At 43.9% G+C, this 22,829-nt stretch overlaps 1 protein-coding gene across 8 annotated transcripts in view; it reads left to right on the top strand.

Moving 5' to 3' along the window:
- Positions 1–22,829, top strand: part of SIL1 (SIL1 nucleotide exchange factor) — a 218,465-nt gene that overhangs the window by 5,543 nt on the left and 190,093 nt on the right. The window lies entirely within an intron of this gene.

The following is a 22,829-nucleotide window of genomic DNA, read 5'->3' as shown; positions in this document are numbered from 1 at the left end:
CAGACAAAGATCACAAGTAGGCAGAGAGGCAGGCAGAGAGAGAGGAAGGAAAGCAGGCTCCTCTGTGGAGCAGGGAGCCCGATGCGGGGCTCGATCCCAGGACCCTGGGATCATGACCTGAGCCGAAAGCAGAGGCTTTAACCCACTGAGCCACCCAGGCGCCCCCCATTTCTGCTTTTAAAAGTGATATTCCTAATTCAGAGCAGAAGTTTTGTCCCTTTCTGATGTTACTCCATATTCCTGGCCTCAAAACCTAATGCTATTAAGAGAGTTGGAGAAGAAATGGAGTATGTTTGGAGGTAGAGGTGGGAGAGATAATTTTTACCTGCACTTCTCCAAAGGGTTGAATTGAGTTTAGCCTTTTTTTGTTTTAATTTTTTTTTTTTAAGATTTTATTTATTTGACAGAGAGAGATACAGCAAGAGAGGGAACACAGAGGGAACACAGCAAGAGAGGGAACAGCAGAGGAGTGGAAGAGGGAGAAGCAGGCTTCCCACTGAGCAGGGAGCCCGATGTGGGGCTCGATCCCAGGACCCCGGGATCATGACCCAAGCCGAAGGCAGTCACCTAACGACTTAGCCACCCAGGTGCCCCTGAGTTTAGCCTTTGATATATATTTTTTTCCTTCCAAATCTTGGACTTTTTAAAACATTATTTTCAAGAGCGAGAGAGGGGGATAGAGAAGGTGGTTAGGGACAGAGGGAGACAGGGACTTTTAAAGCAGGCTTCATGCCCAGTGCAGAGCCTAACTCCAGGCTCAGTCTCATTACCCTGAGATCATGACCCTTGCCAGAATCAAGAGTTGGACACTTAAACGACTGAGCCACCCAGGCACTCCCCAGATCTTGGCCTTCCAAAGTGTTCTGTTTACCATCTGTTTCTCTGATGCCTCCTTGGCCTTACTTTTTCATAGCTGAGCCTGCTGTGTTGGCTCAGGTGTTCCTGGAAGTTGGAGCCTTTGGGTAGTTTCTGATGCCCATGTCCACATGTCCTATCCACAGAGAAATGGGAAGCGGTATGTTTTTTTTGGCTGAGGGGGAGGGTGTTGTGCTTTTTAATTACCACTTATCATTCCAGGAAGAAGAATATCACAGCAGTCAGTGAACTGATCCATGTCTAGCTACTGCCTTTTCTGTCTTATGAAGGGGAGGAGTTCTAGAAACTGAAAGAAGAATCACAGATGCATCTCATAGGTCAGGTGAGGGAAGGCTGATACCAATGGACTTATAAAAGGGCATTTCTTTATGTCTGGAAATAGTTTCATGCTTTTGCCTCTCATTTCTGTGAGGCTCCCATGGGGTTAGCAGGCATCTGACCAAACTTGAGAAAACTAGCAGGCTTCAGTTCAGTGGAAGTAACATAAAATGGGACAATCGATACAGACAACATTGATTGGTCACACTTTGAATTCAGTTGGTATTAGAGTTGGAAGCTTAAGGGGCAGAATCCTAAGGAAGGTATTTAAGGTTGATTTTTGTGACTCTCCCCACTGCTGGTCATGGGGAATTGGGTTTGATTGTATTCATGAAGCAAAGTCTCCATCTTTGGGCCAGCTGCTAAAGTCTGAAATCATGGTGTTTATGGGCTGGAAAACATCATCCTAGGGGTCTTTATTTTTTTTTTTTTATTTTTTTTTTTTTTTAAAGATTTTATTTATTTGACAGACAGAGATCACAAGTAGGCAGAGAGGCAGGCAGAGAGAGAGAGAGGAGGAAGCGGACTCCCCGCTGAGCAGAGAGCCCGATGCGGGACTCGATCCCAGGACCCTGAGATCATGACCTGAGCCGAAGGCAGCGGCTTAACCCACTGAGCCACCCAGGCGCCCCCTAGGGGTCTTTATATCAATTTTATTGGAAACATCAGTGCTGGGTCTGGTTCAGATCCAAGGAATGGCTGTTGGTGGTTTCTTTGGTGAGTGAAGAGTCAGGAGTTTCCCTAGTAGTTTTTCACTTTTCAGTGCTTGAGTTTTGTATTCAGTGGTTCTTATTTTATTGATGACAAAACTGAGTTCCAGAGAAGTGAAATGGGCTGTATACCTTTTTTAGGGCCATCAGCATATTACTTGCAGAGTTGAGACTCAAGCCAGAGGGCTCACAGAGGGTAGCCATAGAAGTTGTTAAAATTATTTAAAGCCTTATAAAGATGCAAGATGCCATTGCAGTTAAAAATCTCCAGGGAGGAAGAAGGGCCCCTCCTCCACTGACTGCCTCACTCATTATCTTAAAACCTTCACTGGTGAGGTTTTTTGCTGTCATGCTGATTTCTTTCCTCCTGTTGAGGTATGTTTCCTCTTGATCTTACCCTGGAGAAAATAGATTTGAAGCTTTCCCCTATTTTAGAAACAAAGAACAAGTGCTCAGGCCAGGCTGCTCTTGAGGGTATTCTGTAAAGAATGGGGCCAGTGCACCAGTGGATCTTATCTGGTGACCTGGTAAACCCGTGATATATCGCAAGGGAATGAAGGGCATGTCAGAGTGGTTTAAAAACATTCTGGAGGAGCATCTGGGTTCCTCAGTCTGTTTTGTGTCTGTGTTTGGCTCAGGTCATGATCCCAGGGTCTGGGGTTGAGCTTTGCATCAGGCTCCTTGCTCGGTGGGAAAGTCTGCTTCTCTTCTCCCTCTGTCTGCTGCTATTTCTGCCTGTGCTCTCCCTCTCTCTCTCTGTCAAATAAATAAAATCGTAAAAAGAATAAATAAAAACATTCTGGAGTCAGCTTACTTGGTTTCATATTTTGCTATTTACCTACTAGCTGTCAGGTCATGGATAAGTTACTCATTTTCTCTTAGCATTAATTTTATGATCTGTAGAATGGGATTAGTAATATTTCCTCTTGGAACTGTCTTGAGAATTACTTGAGAGAATGCATATGGAAAGTGGCTCCTCCGGCAAAGTACAAGTGCTCTGTGTGACCAGTCATGTCAACAACAGTAGTTTCTAATTCCTGACCCAAGACTTGGTTACAGGATAAGTTATGCTGACTAAGCAAGCCAGTGTTACCTTCACCATCGCATCATTGTCAGCCTTCTTTGTTGTTTGATTCTTCATATCAGTGGTCACACCTGGCTCATGCTGAATAAAAGTCATGAAGAGCAAGGAACTTTGAAGTTTCTCTGCCATCTGAAGTTTCTTCCTTACTTAGCTTACTTTTCACCTCTCTGGGGCTGCCTTTGACTGGCTCTTCCAGCCAGTGGGCCCTGTGTCCTGGACAGTGGCTGACATGAGGATGTTATTGGAGCAGGGCTGGCTTTCCAGAGTCTGCCTGGGGCCCTCTGACAGAATGTTCTCCCTGTCTCTTGCTATCTGCTCTTCAGCCAGACATGAAGCAATTAGCTCGTTATGGGAAATTTGACTTCTGTCACGGCTTTCTTCTGATTTGTATGCCCATTTCTGGTCCTTGTCCAAGGTCAGGGAAGTGCAGTCAAATACACTGACCCAGATTTCGTGTTTAAGTTGACTCTTTCTTTTTGAGATTTACAACTGGTTCTGTGTAGCAGTGGGGGTGGGAGTAGGGAAAAGCCCCTGAAGCTACTACCTCTCATACTGATCTCAAGCTGAGTTTCTAAAAAACCCTGAGCACTGTAATTATAGCCCGTGCCTTACTTTTCTGAATGAAACAAATAGGCCAAAACCTTAACATTGTGGGGGTGGGGGTGGGGTGGCAATGTGGGAGAGCAGTCTCAATTGGTTTAAAAAAAAGAAAAATTAAAGAGTCAATGCTGTTGGGGCGCCTGGGTGGCTCAGTGGGTTAAAGCCTCTGCCTTCGGCTCAAGTCATGATCCCAGAGTCCTGGGATCGAGCCCCGGTCTCTCTGCTCGGCAGGGAGCCTGCTTCCTCCTCTCTCTCTGCCTGCCTCTCTGCCTACTTGTGATCTCTGTCTGTCAAATAAACAAATAAACAAAATCTTAAAAAAAAAGGAAAAAAAAGAATCAATGCTGTTGTCTTCAGTTGTTCCACAAGCCTCTACAGTATCTTACCTAGTCTTAATGCTTCCCCTATTTTCTGTAACTGCTCCTGAGTTATTATGGGAGCCTCCTCCTTTAGTTTCCTCTAGGACACTGTGTACCACTGCCCCTTGGGGTCTTCCTAAATATGGTGGTGATTGGAGAACAATCATGCTTAGAAGCCTTCAGTGGCACCCCCTGGCTGCTGCTGAATGCGTTCTAAATGTATCATTTGTCTGTCATTTGTCCAGGTGTTCTGATGTTCTGTGCCTATCATGGTGTATCCCTGTCCTACCACTTGAATTATATCCTCTACTGTTACCCACATGTATCCTTTGCTCTTGGTAAACTGGTCTGTGTGGCCCTCTAAACATGCCTCAAGTTTGTGATTCGGCCAGTTCTTTTGCCCAGAGTCCCCTCTCCTTTGTTTCCTATTTAAGCTGCACAGCTGCCTTCTTCAGTGAGCCTTGCCTGATACCTCCTCATCTGTATCCCCATAGCAACACTTTGATTCTAGAATTTAGCATACTTTATCCTGGTTAGTTATTTTGTCTCTTATAATGTGAGCTTCTCAAGGACATGGGCTATGCTTTATTTTGTGTCTCCGGCATTATGCTGAGTATAACATGGACACCATTAAATGCTTGTTGAATGAAGAAATATGTGAAAACCTGAGAAATGATAACAGTCCTGGTCAATTTCCAATTCTTTCCTGAAGCATTCCTTGAACCCCAGTCACAGTGAGTCTGGCACTCTCAATTCCTAGAGCTCTTGGTGTCTGAAGTAGTCTGATTCCATAGAGTAAGTCTTCTTTTCCCAAATGGGTTAGAAATTCCTGGTGGGCAGAAAGTGCATCCCTCATTCCTGTTTGTGTCCCCAGTTCCCAGCGCAGTCCTTGGCACACAGAGGGTGTTTAATAAGTGCTTATGAATGTCAGAGTCCTGCTCTTTGCCAGCTGATGTGCCTACCTCAGCCGCTTCTGTCACTCACTGACCAGGAGTCTCCCAACTCCAAGATGTTTTCAGGGTCAGGTAGGGAACAGTGTCAGCCACAGGGAATGGTAGACCTGTGTTAAACTGAAGGGCTTATGTGTTCCATGAAGTACAGCTGCTACTCAGCTATAGTCATGAGTGAGTGTGGCTCTAGTGTCCTTATCTTACATTACAAGAGAAGCCAGAAATCCAGATTTTTATGTGAAATCCCCAGGGACTACCAAAGTACATCTGTGGTCCAGATTTGGCATCGAGGCTACCCATCTGTGATCTTTGGATAGAGCCTGAAATTTCACATATTTAAGTTCTTTACAGAAGAAGAAAGGGAGTGGAGGACATAACCTGAAAGCTTGAAAGGGAATTTTGTTGAAAGCCTGGGTTTGCTTGGGTGTCCTGTTATTTTCTGTGGGGATTGACATAGTCTCTTGAGCCAAGTCCTGCAGAGACCTCCTGTTTTGCTTCATCCTTCCTTGTATTCTGTCCCTGGAAAAATGGTGACCCAGGGACTTAGATGATTTTTACCCTTTGGCCCAGCCTTTGCTGAGGCAGGTGTAATGGTGGTTCTTGCTTCTGTCTGTTTCTGAGGGCCTGGTGGTCAGTCTGGTTACAGGCTGAGGTCCTAGGAATCATTCCTGTTGATGGCTTCTCTGAGAGGGAGTTCTGAATGAACCAGCACAAGTACAAGGGAGGTATATTGTACAAAATTATTGCCTAAATGTGGTAGTCAAGGGGTAAAGCAGTATAATAGCCAGGAGGAAATCTGTACCTCTATGGAGGCTTTTGCAGGGCAGTATATTACCCTCTGACTGTCCTGTTCTTTTCATAGTCCCTAGGAGCCTCTGGCAGAGTTTACTTGGCATTACCTTTTAGGTCCGAAGGTGTTACTACCGTTGATACCTCCATCTGAGGCAGAAAAACTGATTGGATTATCTCTGGAAGACTGCATGAGAAACTGAAAAGAATGATGTCTTTGGTGAGGGGCTCTAGGTGGTTGGGCAGTGAGGGAGAAGAGAGCCTTAATTTTCATTGCATACCTTTGTGTGCTTTTTCAGATTTGAGCTGTGTGTGTATATTGCTAATATTTTAAAAAATATCCCTGGGCAGGGGAACCTGGGTGGCTCAGGTCATGATCCCAAGGTTCTGGGATTGAGCCCTGCGTAGGGCTCCCTGCTCACCAGGAAGCCTGCTTCTCCCTCTCCTACTCCTCCTGCTTCTATTCCCTCTCTTACTCTCTGTCAAATAAATAAATAAAATCTTTAAAAAATAAAGTATCCCTGGGCAGACCCAAGTGTGGTCTCCTCTTCAGCTTCCACTCTGTCCTCCCTTTATTCTGTAACTGTGGATTCTCTGTAAACATCTAGAACCAGTTATTGTAGTTTGTCCCTTGGAGGTGACAGACTTGTTTTTCTGTTCCTCAGAAGTGTCTTAGGTTTTCTCAGCCACAGGTCTTTAGAATAACTGTCAGGCCTAAAATATGCTTAACATTTTACTGTTTATAAAAGGGCTTTCATGGGGTGACTCAGTTGGTTAAGTGTCTGCCTTCGGCTCAGTCATGATCCCAGGGTCCTGGGATCAAGTCTTGTGTTGGGCCCTCTGATAAATGGGGAGCCCGTTTCTCCCTCTGCCCTCCCCCCACTCATGCTCTCTCTCTCTCTTAAATAAGTAAAATCTCTCTATATATATATTTATTTATTTTTATTAACATATTATGTATTATTTGCCCCAGGAGTACAGGTCTGTGAATCATCAGGCTTACACATTTCACAGCACTCACCATAGCATATACCCTCCCCCCTCCCCAATGTCCATAGCCCAGCCATCTTATCCGTACCCTCCACCCCCCAGCAACCCTCAGTTTGTTTCGTGAGATTAAGAGTCTCTTTTGGTTTGTTTCCCTTCCAGTCCCATCGTGTTTCATTTTTTCCTTCCCTACCCCCACAACCCCCTGGCCTGCCTCTCATATTCCTCATATCGGAGAGATCATATGATAATTATCTTCCTCTGACGGACTTATTTTGCTCAGCGTAATACCCTCTAGTTCCATCCACGTTGTTGCAAATGGCAAGATTCCATTTCTTTTGATGGCTGCATAGTATTCCTTAGTGTATATATACCACATTTTCTTTATCCATTCTTCTGTTGGTGGACATCTGGGCCCTTTCTATAGTTTGGCTGTTGTGGACATTGCCGCTATAAACATTGGGGTGCACATGACCCTTCAGATCACTACCTTTGTATCTTTAGTGTAAATACCTGGTAGTGTGATTGCTGGGTCATAGGGTAGCTCTATTTTCAACTTTGTGAGGAACCTCCATGCTGTTTTCCAGAGTGGCTGCACCAGCTTGCATTCCCACCAACACTGTAGGAGGGTTCCCCTTTTTCCTCATCCTTGCAAGCATCTGTCATTTCCTGACTGGTTAGTTTTAGCCATTCTGACTGGCCTGAGGTGGTATCTCATTGTCGTTTTTTTTTTTTTTTTTAATATTTTATTTGTTTATTTGACAGCTAGAGAGAGAGCACAAGTAAGCAGAGTGGCAGGGAGATGGGGAGAGAGAGAAGCAGGCTCTCTGCTGAGAGCCTGATGCGGGGCTCGATCCCAGGACCCTGGAATCATGACCCGAGCCGAAGGCAGCTGCTTAACCAACTGAGCCACCCGGGTGCCCCTCATTGTCGTTTTGATTTCTATTTCCCTGGTGCTGAGTGATGGTGAGCATTTTTTCGTGTGACTATTGGCCTCTGGATGTCTTCTTTGCAGAAATGTCTGTTCATGTCTTCTGTCCATTTCTCAATTGGATTATTTGTTCTTTGGGTGTTGAGCTTGATAAATTCTTTAAAGATTTTGGATGCTAGCCCTTTATCTGATATGACATCAAATAAAATCTTTAAAAAAGGCTTTCAAATAACAGATCCTTAGAACATCCCCATTTCATAGAGATGAGAAATTGAGGCTTGGAGAGCCTGAATTACTTAAACTTACTGAAGGTTGTACAGTTAGGGCAGAGCTGTGACTAAGCCAGGTAGCCTTACATCATATTTCTGGTCCTTGCTCTTAGTGCTTATGTCAGTGAGGTAGTCTTCCCTTTTTGGAATTCTCTTACAGGTTTCCAGAGCTGTTTCAGTTGGGGGCAAGAATAGAGCTGTGGTGTTGTGCTTTTTTTTTTCTTGGTTTTAGCCTTCACCTCTTTAAAACTCTCAGTGACATCAGTAGTAGGTTTCTCCAGTTTCTACTTAGAAACTAGTTCTGTCTCCATTGGAGCAGTATCTTTTAGGGAAGCTTGAATTAACAGTTTTCTTTTTTCTTTTCTTTGCTGAGTATTATTGCTGCTGTTAGGCAAAGGGCTTTGTTTCCAGGTTACAAATCTTTTTAGCAAAGAAGTAAGTGCAGACTAGAACTGGAAGGACTTGTGTTGTTCTTGGATATAATTTAATGCTCCACATCCCAGAGAGCATAAACATTGTAAAGTGCGCAAGATGGATTTGGATTAATATCCTGACAACATATGGCTTGGCATGTAGGGCACTCCTGGGAGACCCTTCTCACCATACCTAGACCGATTTTGCCGGGTGGCCCCTTCCCACATGTCTTCCCAGCAGCTGTTGTGCACCTGGGTGAATCATCAGCTTTCCTAAGCTTTGGGGTGGGGGGGTACCAGTGTTAACTATTGAAAGCCCTCATGTGGGAGGTGAAATAAACAGACAACCCTGGGAGACTGTGTTTTAGTACTACTTAGCTTCCCCTGAGTTTGTCCAGAGTGTTCATTTCCGTTGGAAATACAGGCTGATCCTCACCACTGGTCTCTTCAGAATACAACCCTGAAAATCATCTTGCCCTTTCTACTTTCCTGCCCCTGGCATCATGGGTGTACGAGGTCTCTGAAAGCTCTAGAGAGGTGTTGGGCAACATGGAGGGAAGGCTCAGTTGCTTCTAAAGACCAAGCAGAAGTCCTTCATTTTTTTTTTAAACTTTTCTATTTCTACCTTAAATCAAAATTAGGTTATTGTCAAAGAGAGTTTTGTGCATTACTGAAAGAGCTCAGAGTGGGAGAGGCTCTTGGTACCTCCTTTGTAATCTCTGAAGAAAGCTTGTTGGGGGCATGTAGAGATCATGCCCGGGTTGTCTTTTCCTCCCCCAGCCCTGACCTGCACTGTGCCAAGAGAGTTGCCCCAGCTGATGGCTTAGTCACTGGCTGGCAGCTTTGTGGGTCTGGAAACTCAGCCAGTTCACCCAGGTTTAAGTTCCCGTGGGCCCTCTCAAGCACATGGAATTCATGAGCCCATTCAGCTATAATTCCGGTTAACTAATTAACTCTAAGAAACATGCCTAGCAAGTTGACTTGTGTGGACAGGAGGGAGGATTTTCTCCTCTATGGATAAGATGAGCTGGAAGCCAGCTCACCTCTAGAGGAAGTCAAGGTGAAGTAGGGTGGAAAGCTCCTGGCTGTAGCATTAGATAGATCCAGATTTAACTATGTACTAGCTGTTAGACTAAAGAGAGTTATGTAACTTGTCCCTTATTGCTTCATCTGTAAAAGTCCCTGGGCTTTTCAGATATACACACAATATGCATTCAGTGTATCTTTTGTCCCATTTATTCACTTCTTCCCTCTCCCCTCACAGCATTGTATTTTAAGGGCTATCTCTCTACTCTGACCAAAGTATACCTGTTACTCTCTTGGGGCACCAGAAGTGTCAGAGAGACTGAATTTAATTCTCTGGGTACCTCTTGGTGTGTTTTTCACAGACCACAGCCCTTCTTTTACCACAAGTTATAGTAGGAACAACTAGATTCTAGCTCTCATCAGTTGGTTCCAACCTAAGGAGTCTTTGTGGTTATCATTTGAGCTATAGTTCTTGGTAAAGACCTCTGTACGTGTCAGGTACTGCTTGGCCATGGTAATTTAGTGATGAGGGAGACAGGGTCTTCGCCCTAAGTAATACCTTTCTAATACCATCCTCAGTTGGGTTACTTCTTTGGGTGCCTAGTCTTATTCGTTCTTTGTTGATTCATACTGACTTGCTTCTGAGAGAGTAATCCTCTCCCTAGACCCTAGGGGACAGTGCCCCTTTGTGCAGCCTGGGCCTTGCCTGCTGGCTTGCCTGCTCTCAAACAGTGAGAGCAGAGTGCTGAGGCTGGAGGAAAAAGCCCCGCAGGCTACTACTGCCTCGGCCACACATGTCCCGAGAGCCTGTGCTTGGCACTCTTGAATGTTCTTTTCTCCTTGCACATAGATTATAGTGTTCCCTGGTAATTTAAATTCAAAAACCTTCCGCCTCCCTCTCTGCCTTGGGGAAAAAAAAAAAAGGCTCTGTGTATTACAGGGTGGAGAACAAAGCTGGCCAGCCCTGATTTCCTGGTGGGGTTTGTTTGATCACGTGTATTTTTTAATGTAGCCTCAGTGTGGGTTACCTGTAATAAGGCTACCGTGTAATTCAGGCATATTGATATTCTGCAGTCATAGAATCTCACATCTTGTTCTACCTTGTTTGTCATAAATAGTGTGGTGGGTAGATTTAGGGGCTTTGGCCGACAGGAAGTTGTACTTTTCTGCTTTGTATTTCAGACTGCATTCTGGCCCCTAGTGGGCTCTGTATGTAGAAGGCCCAGCAGCCAGGTTGATAGATTTCTCAGTTTCAAAATAGGGGCCTGAAGATAGTCCTCTGCTCTATCCTTCTCTCTCTCTTGCCAGTTTTCCTGGCAGTTGGCAGGAAGTGTGTGTGGGGAAGCAGGCAGAATTGCTCTCTGAGAACCATTTATCTGAACTCCCAGTAGAGAATTGCATTTGCCTCTCCTTCACTTTCTGTGTTATGCGGTCCTGTGATTTGGTACTGCTTGTCTCTGTGCAGTACGGAGGCCTGAGTATGACTCCTCTAGCCCTATTGGGGTTTTTATCAGTAAATTACTTGCTGGTTGGTCTTTCCCCTGAATTCCATTACTTTCCCAGGAGCAGGGGAGTGTGTAAACATTTGAGCCTATTTGAGCCTCTCTTTCTAGCACCGTGGCCACTGAAACAATGATAGCTAAGCCCAGATGAGCCATGTTTCCCACTGCTGCTGGGGCTGGGCATTGGCTATAGCTGGATTTAGCTTTAACAGTCACACTAGAGGCTTGGTTGGAAAGAAAAGAGCACTGCATAATTATTGCTTATGTATCAGTTAAACCTATCAGCCAACAGATGTCAAGTGTAGGAAAAAAAAGTGCAATAATGTTATTATAATGGCATAATAGTTATTATTATAATAATCAGTTGGCATAGCTTTTGATAAGAGGCAGATCCTGAAAGGAGTGCAGGGGGAAGGGTTAACCTTGAACTATAGCACAGTGAAGGGATGCTTCACCTTGTAGGAGATGGTGTGTGAATGTATATGATTCAGGTATGGGGTTGATACCCTTTCTGCATGGCTTGAGGTTGTATGGAGACTTCTGCTGGGTACTGTCTTTCTCATGGTGCCAGGGAACAGCTGCCATCCTCTGGTTTAAGGTGCCTTGGGTTGCAGGATTATGATTCCAAGCACCTAGCACCAGTGGGTTCTCAAAAGGGCAGAGATTTCATCCCTGTAGCTCCATTTGGAATTTTCAGAAAATCTAGCCTCATCCCTGTGGCTACAAATGATGAACTCCCCTCTGTTCAGCACACTGCACTCTGTCCCTATGGCGTGGCAGTGTATCTCAGCTATGTACATGCTTATTGTGGTGGAATGTGCTCATGGTAGACAGCCTTTCCTTACCCAAGGAGCTCTCAGAATGTTCCCATTATGGTAAGGAGGTGGTGATGGGGTAGGGAGCAGAACTGAGCTCACGGGCGACCCATAAAGGCAGCTGTAGGGTAGGAGAGGAGTCTGGATTCAGGCAGACTTGGGTTGTCTCCTGACCTCACTGTTCACTAGCTGTTACACAACCTTGCTGAGCCTCAGCTGCCCCTCCGTGTATGTGTTCATTTATTTCTCACTGTTTGTCACTACCATCCCTGTCTCTGAAGTACCTGCCACTAGGTAGTTTTCAGTAATTGGTGCTGCTTCTACTATACCACCCTGCCCATCTACCCTAAAGAATAGAAGGGCTAGGACAAGACCCTCCTGCTTCCATAGGGAATTGAGGCTTTAATCTGAGCTTCATGTGAGCTTTTTCAGGCTTTGGTGTTGTTGTTCAGAGTCCTACTAGGATTCTTCTGAAGCTGCCTCATTGTGGGAGACTTTGCTATTTAATGTTTGGGCAAATCTCTGCCTTATCCAAGGAGTGAATGGTGGTATTTAAAATCCCATTCAGGGATTTTCTGCTTTAGCCCCTTGCAGTCTTTATCCTCTCCCCATTTTTCCTTTGGGTGGGTCACTTGGGGGTCACTGCCTGCTTTGAGGAGCATTTGTTTTTTGAAGATGCTGTTAGTTGTTTGGCTTAGTCTCTTTACGGAGTAGAGATGTTTGTGTTTCCATCTGCCTGGGCCTTTGCTCTGGACTTTTATTTTGGAAGTCTGGAGCATTCAGACAAGGTGATATCTTTTTAGACTATTTTTGGCTGTAGGCCAGCTTATCACTATGGCTACCACCTGCCTGAAGAATGGCAGGGCATAAACAGTCACTTTTATCAGAAATTTAGGAAGGAGAAAGGGCAAAGGGGAAAGAATAGTTTGGCTTAAGTTCACAAGGGAAGAACAGCTTCTCTAAGCAGAACCTTTTGATTTGGATAGAACTTCATTTCCCTTCTCTGGAATTTTGTTCGTTCTGTCAACAGACATAAACAGAACATCCTTTACACTCCAGATACTATGCTAAGTCCTGAGTCATGACCGAGTCATATGTGTTTCCTCCTTAGGGTGTATTAATGAATATGGACATTAATACAATTAAAATCGCACATATAAATGCAAAATTACAATTGTATTAAGTGTGTTGGAAGAAAGGAATGTGATACCATGAGAAATAGGACAGATTTGACTTGTTCCTGCAGTTGAGAGGGTATCAGGGAAGGCTTGCTAGAGAAAGTGATCTTTGGTTTAAATTGTTAAGAACAAACAGGTGTTTTAACAACCCGATGTGAGGTTGAAGAGTGTTTCAGGCTCAAGGCCCAGCTCTTACAAAGCCTCTGGAGTGGGGTTGGGGGCAAAGAGGTGGCTTCTGTGAAGTGCTGAATAAGTGTGGTTGGAGTGCAGAAAATGAGAGGAGATGGATGCACACTGAGGCTGGAAGGATTGGCAAGGGCAGGCCTGGTGAGCTGTGGCAAGGCCTTTTTGTATTTACCTGGAGAACATGGAAGCCTTTGGAGGGTTGTTAGTCATGGTGGTGAGATGATTGGATTTGCAGTATGAACAGATCACTCTGTCAGATGGTACACTGGATGGATTTTGATGAGGGAGTGAGAATGAAGATCAGAAAAAGAGCGTTGCTGTGATAGGTGACTTGTTTTCCTTTAGTCAGCTAAATGGTAATTTTGAGACCACCCCCCCTCCCCGAAGTGTTGATAGTGTGTTGTTGGGGCCAGCTGGCCACTCAGCAGACATGGTGGCTCAGGGTGCTGGCATTTGGCATCTTTCCACCTTCCCGGAAAAAGGCCTGGAGGTTTCAGGCCTGTCACTTGTTAACATCTGACAGGTACAGAGCCCTTTGTTAACCTGTTTTCTTGCTGTCCCTCTGTTGGCTGTCACTACTGGGCAAGAGCTACCCCTTTCACTTTGGACCACTTAAGCCACTGACATGGGCAACTACCTGAAATGTGATGTGCCAAGTTAGCAAAGCCAACACCTGCGGTTTATGTAACATTCAGTTCTGGTTGATGTAGGTGTGCACATGTTCTCTCTTGGCAGTAGCCAATGTCTGGAGGGCTGGAAATGGGCTGTGATTGCTCTTGCTACTGTGTAGCTAGGAAGACTGAGGTACAGGAGAGACCTGGGGTATAAAGAAGCCCGGGTCAGAGTCACATGCTGTCAGACCAAGTGTTAAATGCATGGTGGGTGGTTTCAGACCATAGACTAGAGTCTTTCCTCAGTGGGACAGTAGCCTTGCCCACTGTTCCTTCACATACTCAGCTGGAAGGCTGTGCAGCACAGTGGGTAGGAGTATGGCCCTTGAATTTGGGCAGACTTCAGGTAGAATCTTAGCCTTACCACTTGCAAGCTGTGTGACTTTAGACAAGTTATTTCACTTCCCTGATTGGTAGTTTTCTTAGCCTTAACTGGGAAATAATAGTACATCTACCTAACAGGGTTAATTGTGAAGTATTATTGAGAATATATGAAAGGTGCTTAGGTTCGTTCACAGGGTAAATACTGAATTAAAAGTGGTAATACTTTTAGTTAAGGTTTATTTGTCTAAGTTTTGTTTGTTTTATTATCTGTCTACTATGTGCTGGGCCCCATGCCGATGGTGGAATGAAGATGTGATCTTGGGGCACCTGGGTGGCTCAGTTGGTTGAGCAACTGCCTTCGGCTCAGGTCATGATCCCGGACTTCCAGGATCGAGTCCCGCATCGGGCTCCCAGCTCCTTGGGGAGTCTGCTTCTCCCTCTGACCTTCTCCTCTCTCATGCTCTCTCTCACTCATTCTCCCTCAAATAAATAAATAAAATCTTAAAAAAAAAAAATTTAAAAAAAAGAAAAAAAAGATGTGATCTTGGCCTTGATGGTGCTCAGTCTTATGCTCATCTTTGCTGCTTTTGGTTTTGTTCTGTGTGGTCATGGTTCAGCAAAACAAGGAGGTCTCCTATGGGGTTTCTTTTTATTTTTTTCTTTTCAATAATCACATTAAGTTTATTTAAAATTTTTTTTATTAACATATAATGTATTTTTTGCTTGAGGGGTACAGATATGTGAATCATCAGTCTTACACAATTCACAGCACCCACCACACCACATACCCTCTCCAGTATCCATAACCCAGCCACCCTATCCCTCCCCTCCCCAACCCCTAGCAACCCTCAGTTTGTTTCCTGAGATTAAGAGTCGCTATGATTTGTCTCCCTCCCCAATTATATCTTGGTTTCATTTTTTCCCTCCCTACCCACCAATGATCTCCTGCCCTGGCTCTCAAATTCCTCATATCGGAGAGATCATATGATAATTATCTTTCTCTGATTGATTATTCTTAGCATAATACCCTGTAGTTCATCCATGTTGCTGCAAATGGCAATATATATATATATTTTTTTATGACTGCATGGTAGTATTCCATTGTGTGTGTGTATCACATCTTCTTTATTCATTTGTTGATGGACATCTAGGTTCTTTCCATAGTTACCTATTGTTCTCATAGAGAGTTTCTTAAAAGGGATCCAGATCAGATGTCCACTTGGTATTGCTGTTTTCTCCTCTGGGCCTCTCTTCTATGGCCCCGATTCCAGTTTGTTTGCTGCTTAGCTGTAGAGGGTGCTCAGCTTTGGTGTTTTTGTTGGGAGAAGAGTACTCCTACTTCCTGCTTGGACTGCACCATCTGAAACAGTGTTCTGTTTTTCTGCCTTATGAGTACCCATTTCTAATAGTGAACATCCCTGGAATCTTTGGTTTGTTCTTTATTTTATTTATTTTTTTTTTTTAAAGATTTATTTATTTATTTATTTGACAGAGAGAAATCACAAGTAGGCAGAGAGGCAGGCAGAGAGAGAGGAGGAAGCAGGCTCCCTGCTGAGCAGAGAGCCCGATGCGGGACTCGATCCCAGGACCCTGAGATCATGACCTGAGCCGAAGGCAGCGGCTTAATCCACTGAGCCACTCAGGCGCCCCTGGTTTGTTCTTTAAAGCATTTAATTGCTGCTGTTTCGTTTCTTTGGTAAAATACTGTGTAAGATGGTTGACCTAAAAGAGACCATGAAAAATAAGCTGGGTTGTATTTTTGTAAAGGTTTATTAGTACTGAGTTACTGAAATAGAATACTCCCCAGTGGTCTCAGGGGGGAGGTGACCTTTGCCATGTGATTGTTTTTTTGTGAAGGTGTTGGGGAAGGTTAATTTGATTCATCTGATTTCTTTGGTGGTGGTGGGTAAGGTGGGTGAATGAGAGAGAAAGGACAAAACCTTTAACAGTCTCCGAATTAGAGCCTATATTGGCTGAGAAGAGGAGAGGATGTATTTATCCCGAGTGTCTAGAGCTGCGTGTGTAGGCCCTGACCTTTGCCCATGCTTTCTTCCTCATTCATGATGGTAGAGTCTGCCATGATGAGTTTATTTGTCCCTTCACTGACTCACCATTTATGTGTACTGTATACTGTAGAAGGGAATGACTTCCACTTCTGTTAAATGATACCTTTTTGACCTTTCCTGGTACTTCAATGACTCAGCTTTCGCATCTGAATAAGAGTGTACTGGTACTCACCTCCTGGGGCAGTTAGGATGAAAGGAGATAATACACTGCATGTTTCTGGCACATGGTGGATACCTCAGAATGGTAAGGATTATAATGCCTTCAAAGAAGTCAGACCCCATCTGCGAGAAAAGCCACAGATGGGACCATAGGTGCTGAAAAAGGCTGGCGAAGGCCTGGAATTGTGAGACTGGATTTGGCTTGTTAGGGAAGGTTGCTACGTAGCATATTTGGGGTCAGGCCCCAGTCTGTGACCCTCACTGGGTAAGGTGAGTGACTGCTTAAATTAGAGCAGAAAGCAGTAAGCAGAAGGCTTGAGTGGTAAACCAGAAGTGTTGTCTCTCTTCCTCCTGTCAGGGAAGAGGGTAGAGTCAGTACAACAAAGTGGCTGGGAAACCTGGCTCTTCTGAGTCAGACCAACCTGGGTTTCAGCTCTGGCTCTTCGATATACATGCTTTGTGGCCTCGGAGAAGTTACACTTCCCTTCCTCTCTTTTAGCTTTGGAGTCCTCATCTATAAAATGGAAATGATAATATCTACTTGGGAGTGTTGGGTGAGGGAGGTTTAAATAAAACAACATGCAGTGTCTTTCACATAGTACATATTCATAGAACAGATAATATTCTGCCATAGCACTGATAGATTACAAAGCAATTAAGCATTTTTCTTAGGAAATTACAGTCTTCTAATTTTTGTGGCTAGATTAATTTTTTTGAAAAGTCAGTCTCTGCTTGGATTCAACAATCAATTCAGTAAGTTCTTAGGGAGTCTGTCACTCCCCTGCCTCACACCCTCTGCAGGTTTACAGTCTTGTACTTAGGATAAAGTCCAAACTCTTTACTTCGATTGCAGGCCATTCATGAACAGATCCTGGCCTGCCTTGGCAGCCATGTGTCCTAACTCTGCCCCTTGCCTCATATGTTTTCATCACAGTGACCTTGTACAAAGGGCCTTTGCTCTCACTGTACCCTCTGCCTGGAATACTCTGCCGTTATGTTCACTTGATGGGCTCCTTGTCATTCATATCTCAGTTCTGCTGTTACTTAGGAAAAAGGGGCCTGCCTTTCCTCTGTTATAAAGTAACTGCTTATGTCACTGTTAACATAGGCATCTGATATTTTTCTTGTTTGTTTGCTTCTTGTTGATTCTCTGTTTTTCCTTCTACCAGAATTAAGTTCCATGAGAATAGGGACCATGTCTGTCATGTTCACAGCTGTATTCACAGTGCTAGGAACAGTGCCTGGCACATAGTAGATGATCATACGTTTGTTGAATGAGCTTGTGAGTGACAAAGGATTCTGTTATTACTCAGAATCTGGTTACACAGGTGTTCATATTCATATTGCTTTGTTTTGTAAATAAGTGAAACTAAGATAACTTAATTTCTTGTTCATTATTTATTAAGTGCCTCCCCCTTCCCCCATTAATTGGAACCTTCTGAGGAGAGGCAGTTTTCCCTGACTTTAGTTTATGTTGCTCTCTTTCTTCTTGGCATTTTGTTATTAGAAAGGGGAGTTTGGGGACGCCTGGGTGGCTCAGTTGGTTAAGCAGCTGCCTTCAGCTCAGGTCATGATCCCAGAGTTCTGGGATCGAGTCCCGCATCGGGCTCCTTGCTCGGTGGGGAGCCTGCTTCTCCCTCTGCCTCTGCCTGCCATTCTGTCTGCCTATGCTCGCTCGCTCTCGCTCTCTCTCTGATAAATAAAATCTTTAAAAAAAAAAATAAAAAAAAAAATAAAAAAAAAAAAAAAAAAAAAAAAAAGAAAGGGGAGTTTGTGGTTGCTGGACTTTGTGCATTGATTTTTAGGTGTTCTCAGGAAGCAAGCTTTAGTGCATTTGCTTGGAATAAAACAAACAAGAAAGCTCACCAGGACATGGCAAATTTATCTCACTCTGATTTTCTACCAACACTTTCTGCAATACTGTGTAAGTTCTTAGACAAGGACATTAGAGAAGAATTGACAAATTGACACCGGCCAGATAGAAACAAATTCACAAAATGTGAGTGAGTAACAAAGTAAGACATGGAGAGGTAAGAGAGGATAGTGCTGCTTTATGGCAGTGGCCTGGTTTTCCATGGGTAATAGTAACGGTATGAATGAGAGATCCTGGTCCAGTTAGTTAACTGTTCCTTTGGCAGAGGGCCTTTTATTCTGGGGAACTATACGGGGAGGTGCTCAGGAGTAAGTGGGACTCCAGCCACCTTTGTAAATGTTTGGGTCCTAAATCTGATTAGTCCTCAAAGACTTGGTCTTGAATTGAGAGAATAAAGTCCCAGGCATGGATATGAGCAGGAGAAGGGTGTCTGGAGCAAGGTGAGCAGCAGGGGTGGGCTTATATTGCTTTTGTATGCTTCAAGAACCATAGCTCTGTAGGTACTAGGCTCCACTCATTTCCAAAGCTCCCTTTCTTCTACCCAAAGCTTCCTCTAAGCATGGGGTTATCTTAATCTGTCTTAGGTATTGTTGACTTTTCCTATTGATAAAGCTCTCCCTTATTGATAAAGACTGCAACAGCCTCCTTGTCAGTTATGTCCTTACTCATTTTCCACCTTTGAAAGACTTAGCCTTGTGATTAACTCAGGGTATTTGGTCACTCTGGCAACCACCTTTTTTGTTGTTGTTGTTAAAGATTTTATTTTTAAGTAATCTCTACACCCAACATGGGGCTGGAGCTCACGACCCCAAGATCAGTAGTCACACTCTGTACCATGGAATCAGTGTCTTACTGTGCTGTAGTTACTGACTATCCTCTATCCATTTGGGGTAATCTTTAATTTATGTTTAAACTTACTTACAAGTCCACTTTTGGTGAAGCTCCCAACCCCCCTTATAGCAGGAATTTTAGCTATAAGCCGCAGGTTAGGTTTTTGAAGATTCTGGTACAAGAAGGTGACAGAAGGTGGTAGAACAGTGGCTCTCGGGACCAGCTTTTTCTGGGCTCAAAAATTATTGAGCCTTTTCTTAATTCTTTCACCTCCTTTCTTTAATCCTTTCTCGGTTAATTGACAATCCCTATTCCTTTCTTCTGTGCTCTGTTTCTTTGCCTTGGAGGTGTTTCTGCAGTTCTTACTCAGAAGAGCGTTTGCTTTCAGAATCTTTCACAGCTTTCTTTTATGGCCAGAGTTGTAGGTAGCATGCTAAGCTCCATCTCTTCCACCTGCCAGGCTAGAACATGTCTTCTTCTGTGATTGTAGAAGTGTGGTTGGGGTGGGCAAAATGCCCTTTATACTCTTATACCCTGTTGTGATTGTCCTCCATAATTTGGTATCATTTAAAGGTGGATTAGCCAGTGAGTCCCCAAATCAAAGATGCTCCTGACATTCATGGGTGTTGATGGCCTCAATTTCTCTGCTTAATCAGGCTGTTTAACTAATTAATTAATTAACTTACTTTTGGTTAAAAAGTAAACTTGCATCCCTTTATTTTGGTTTGCATTGATTTTTCTCTCCTTTCTAAATCCTGAGTGAGAACTTCTTCAAAATGAATTGTCAATCTTTATGTATTCACAAGGATTTGGAGGATGAGACCTTGCAGCCTTGCCCTCATATTCTTTACCTATGCGTCCCATAGAATGATAGACTGCTCTAGACCTATAAATACAGAAAACAAACTGATGGTTGCTGGAAGGAGAGAGAGGTAGGGTAGGGGAGTGGGCAAAATGGGTGAGGAGGAATGGAAGATACAGGCTTCCATTTATGGAGTGATTGAGTCCTGGGTGTCCAAGGCACAGAATAGGGAGTAGAGTCAATGACACTGTAAAAGCCATGGTATGGTGACAGATGGTAGCTACACTTGCTGCATCACTATACTGTACACCTGGAAGTGATGTAACCTGGTGTGTAAGCTATACTCAGATAACAATAACAAAAATAATGGACTGCTATGGAAATAGCTCTCAAATGTTTCTATTCTCTTAGACAACACGTGTGTACACATGTGAACACATTCATTTTCTGAAGAATGGATGGTCCTCTAGGAGGAATTCATCCTGTTTCATGTAAACGCCTTCCATTACAGTGACACTCTGGAGACTTTGTGAAAGATAGAAACAGGGAGGTTTTTTCTTTCCCAAAAGTCCTCAAAGCTCTTAAAATAAACCTTAAAGAACCTGTTATACTGAGCTTTAGCTCTGAAAGCAGACACATTGCAAACCTGGTGCAATAAGACTCCTTCTCTTCTCTGATCTTTTTTCCTTTTTCTCTCTCAATTTATTTTAACATCCCCTTTCATGGTCTTACCTTTCTAGAAGGTTGATTCAGTCTTTCCTTGCCAGCTCTTGGCAGGAGAAGCGTCAGGACTTCCAGCCCTAATTTATGGTTTACATTCCTTCTCCATTCCCTCTCTTTGCTGTTATGGAACCTAATCTCGTGGCATCCTGCTGAGCTCCCTCCTGTCAGAAGGGACAGTGTTACCGTCAGTGACAGGTAGCTTTGGAATTTGATGTCAGTACTAGTGATTTGGGCAGAATTTGGGAGCCTGTTTTGTATGTGTGCTGCTGCCTGAGAAAATGGGGCTTTTCTCGCTTTGGGTACCATCTTTCCTGCTGCCTGTCTAGCCCCAGTGAGTCCTGTTGCCAGGGGAGATGAAATGGGGAACTCTTTACCATGATAAATTCTGGGATTTTATCCTATGAGGTAACAAAATAGCCTTTCAGAACAGGATGTAAGGGAGTCTCCCTGCAGTTCCCATGGAACAAGTTAACCTTTCAGTTACATTTTTCTACATCTTTGGGGGCCCATTTGATGGGAGCTAAAGCAGTAATTACTCTAGGCAAAGAAAACTAATTTGGAGCCAGAATATTTTAATAAGAAGCTTAAAAAACCAGAACCTGCTGATACATGATAAATAGAAATTGGAGCTTTGTTCTCTTCTTATGTAATCCTTCCCTTTTTGCATTATTATGGTTTTTGGTTTTCTTCCCGAAATGTGAGGACTCTCCATTATTCCTCTGGTAGTGGAATGAAGATGTTGGTGTTGACTGCCTGCCTGCTGAGTCTCAAACAGGTAGAGAGAGCAGAGGTGAGCTGCCTTCAGGTACTGCTAAACCTTGGGGTTTTCGTTCACCTGGGAAAGGGGTAAGCTTGGGGTAAGCTTGCTTTCATGTTCAAGTTGATTCATATTACCCCAAGGATTCCTTGGGACTGACTGTTTTTTCCAGATGATTCTGGGAAATGAGCAGTGAAGGGAATTTTGTGGAAGATTTTAAGAACATATTTGCCAATCTTTCTGAGCACTCAGAAGCTTAGGCAAAAATAGGTAGATTTGTCTCTTTAAGGTCTCCTCTAGGTGACAGTGGTAAGGCCATCAATTCATCTGAGGAATTGATGTCACATGAGTCTGATGTTAAGAGCTTGACTTTGGCGTTAGATGTGTTTTGTAATTCTGGCTCTGCCACTGTTTAGCTCTCTGACCTTGAAAAGTGATTTAATCCCCGTGAGTCGCAGCATCCTCATCTCTAAGAGGGGGCTAATGGCAAAGGGTTGTTGGTGCCCAACATAGAGTGAGTAAATACCCCCTGAATATTAGATATGGTTGTTATTTTGAGATACTGATGGAAAATCAGATGGAACCTTCTTGGCAAGAGACAAGAAGGTAGGACATTGCTCAGAAAACCTTGAAGGTAAGGGGTTGAGGGAGAGAAGAAAAAAGCATCTAGCAAAAACAAGAGTGGGAGAACTCTGGGTCCTCAAATGAGTTACCTATTGTTTCACTGCCTAATAAGTCCCAAGTCTTCTCCTTTGGTAATCCACCAAGTTGATTGTTTTCCCAGAAATCCTATCTGTGTGTTGGCTCCTCAGCAAAGACTGAATAGCCACATCAGCCACAAATGTCCTGCGTTAGCAAGACATCATTATTTTTACAGTGCACACTGCTGTGTTTTACCACCTGCACTTTGAAGTGTTAAAAATAATTAAAGCTGAACCATATTTGTCAGAATAGGTTCAAAAAGTGCATTTTGGGATGCTGTACCTTTGTTCTGACAATGTGTTCTTATTTGTTTGTTAGGATTATTAGTTTCCAGGATTGGTTAACTTGAGGCACCGCTGGGCCAGCCTGCTCACACCAATATTTACCCCAAGGGCTTAGAGAGAGGAGTTCAGTATAACTCACTCCTTTCCTCTGTGTTCCTGGGAAGTCATCAGGTGGTGAGCAGAGGATAGAGGGGCACTGAGCTATTTGGAGCTGATAACTCCTTCCTAGATGTGTCTTTGAGGGGAAAGAAATTGTAGACTGGATGGAGCAGAGCAACAGAGGTTAGGAGCTTTGCGGTGTTGCGCAAAACAGTTAAGTGCAAACAGATTAGATGAAAGCTTTTATTAGAAGGTTTGGTGTGCTTTCTCATCAGGATTTTTTGGAATATGGGCTGTTTCACTGCTTACATGATCGTTAAAACACTAAGATAATGGCTGGGCCACTGATAAGCCTTTCCTGTGATATGGGAGAAGGGAAGAGACTTGTTTGGGGGCCTGTAGCAGAGGAGTTGTCACTGCTAAGTACTTCAAGTCTTGGTGGGGTCACCCATCAGACAGAGCATAGGTTTGGCTTGGTGAGGCTTTGTGCAGAAAAGGAGCAAAGCGCAGGGCTTGAGAGTGTAGGCCTTGAGTCACCAGGTTCC

Source organism: Mustela lutreola, chromosome 5 (assembly GCF_030435805.1).
Source record: "Mustela lutreola isolate mMusLut2 chromosome 5, mMusLut2.pri, whole genome shotgun sequence".
Taxonomy (NCBI): domain Eukaryota; kingdom Metazoa; phylum Chordata; class Mammalia; order Carnivora; family Mustelidae; genus Mustela; species Mustela lutreola.
The sequence above is the reverse complement of the archived record's forward strand: the minus strand, read 5'-3'. Positions and strand labels throughout refer to the sequence as shown.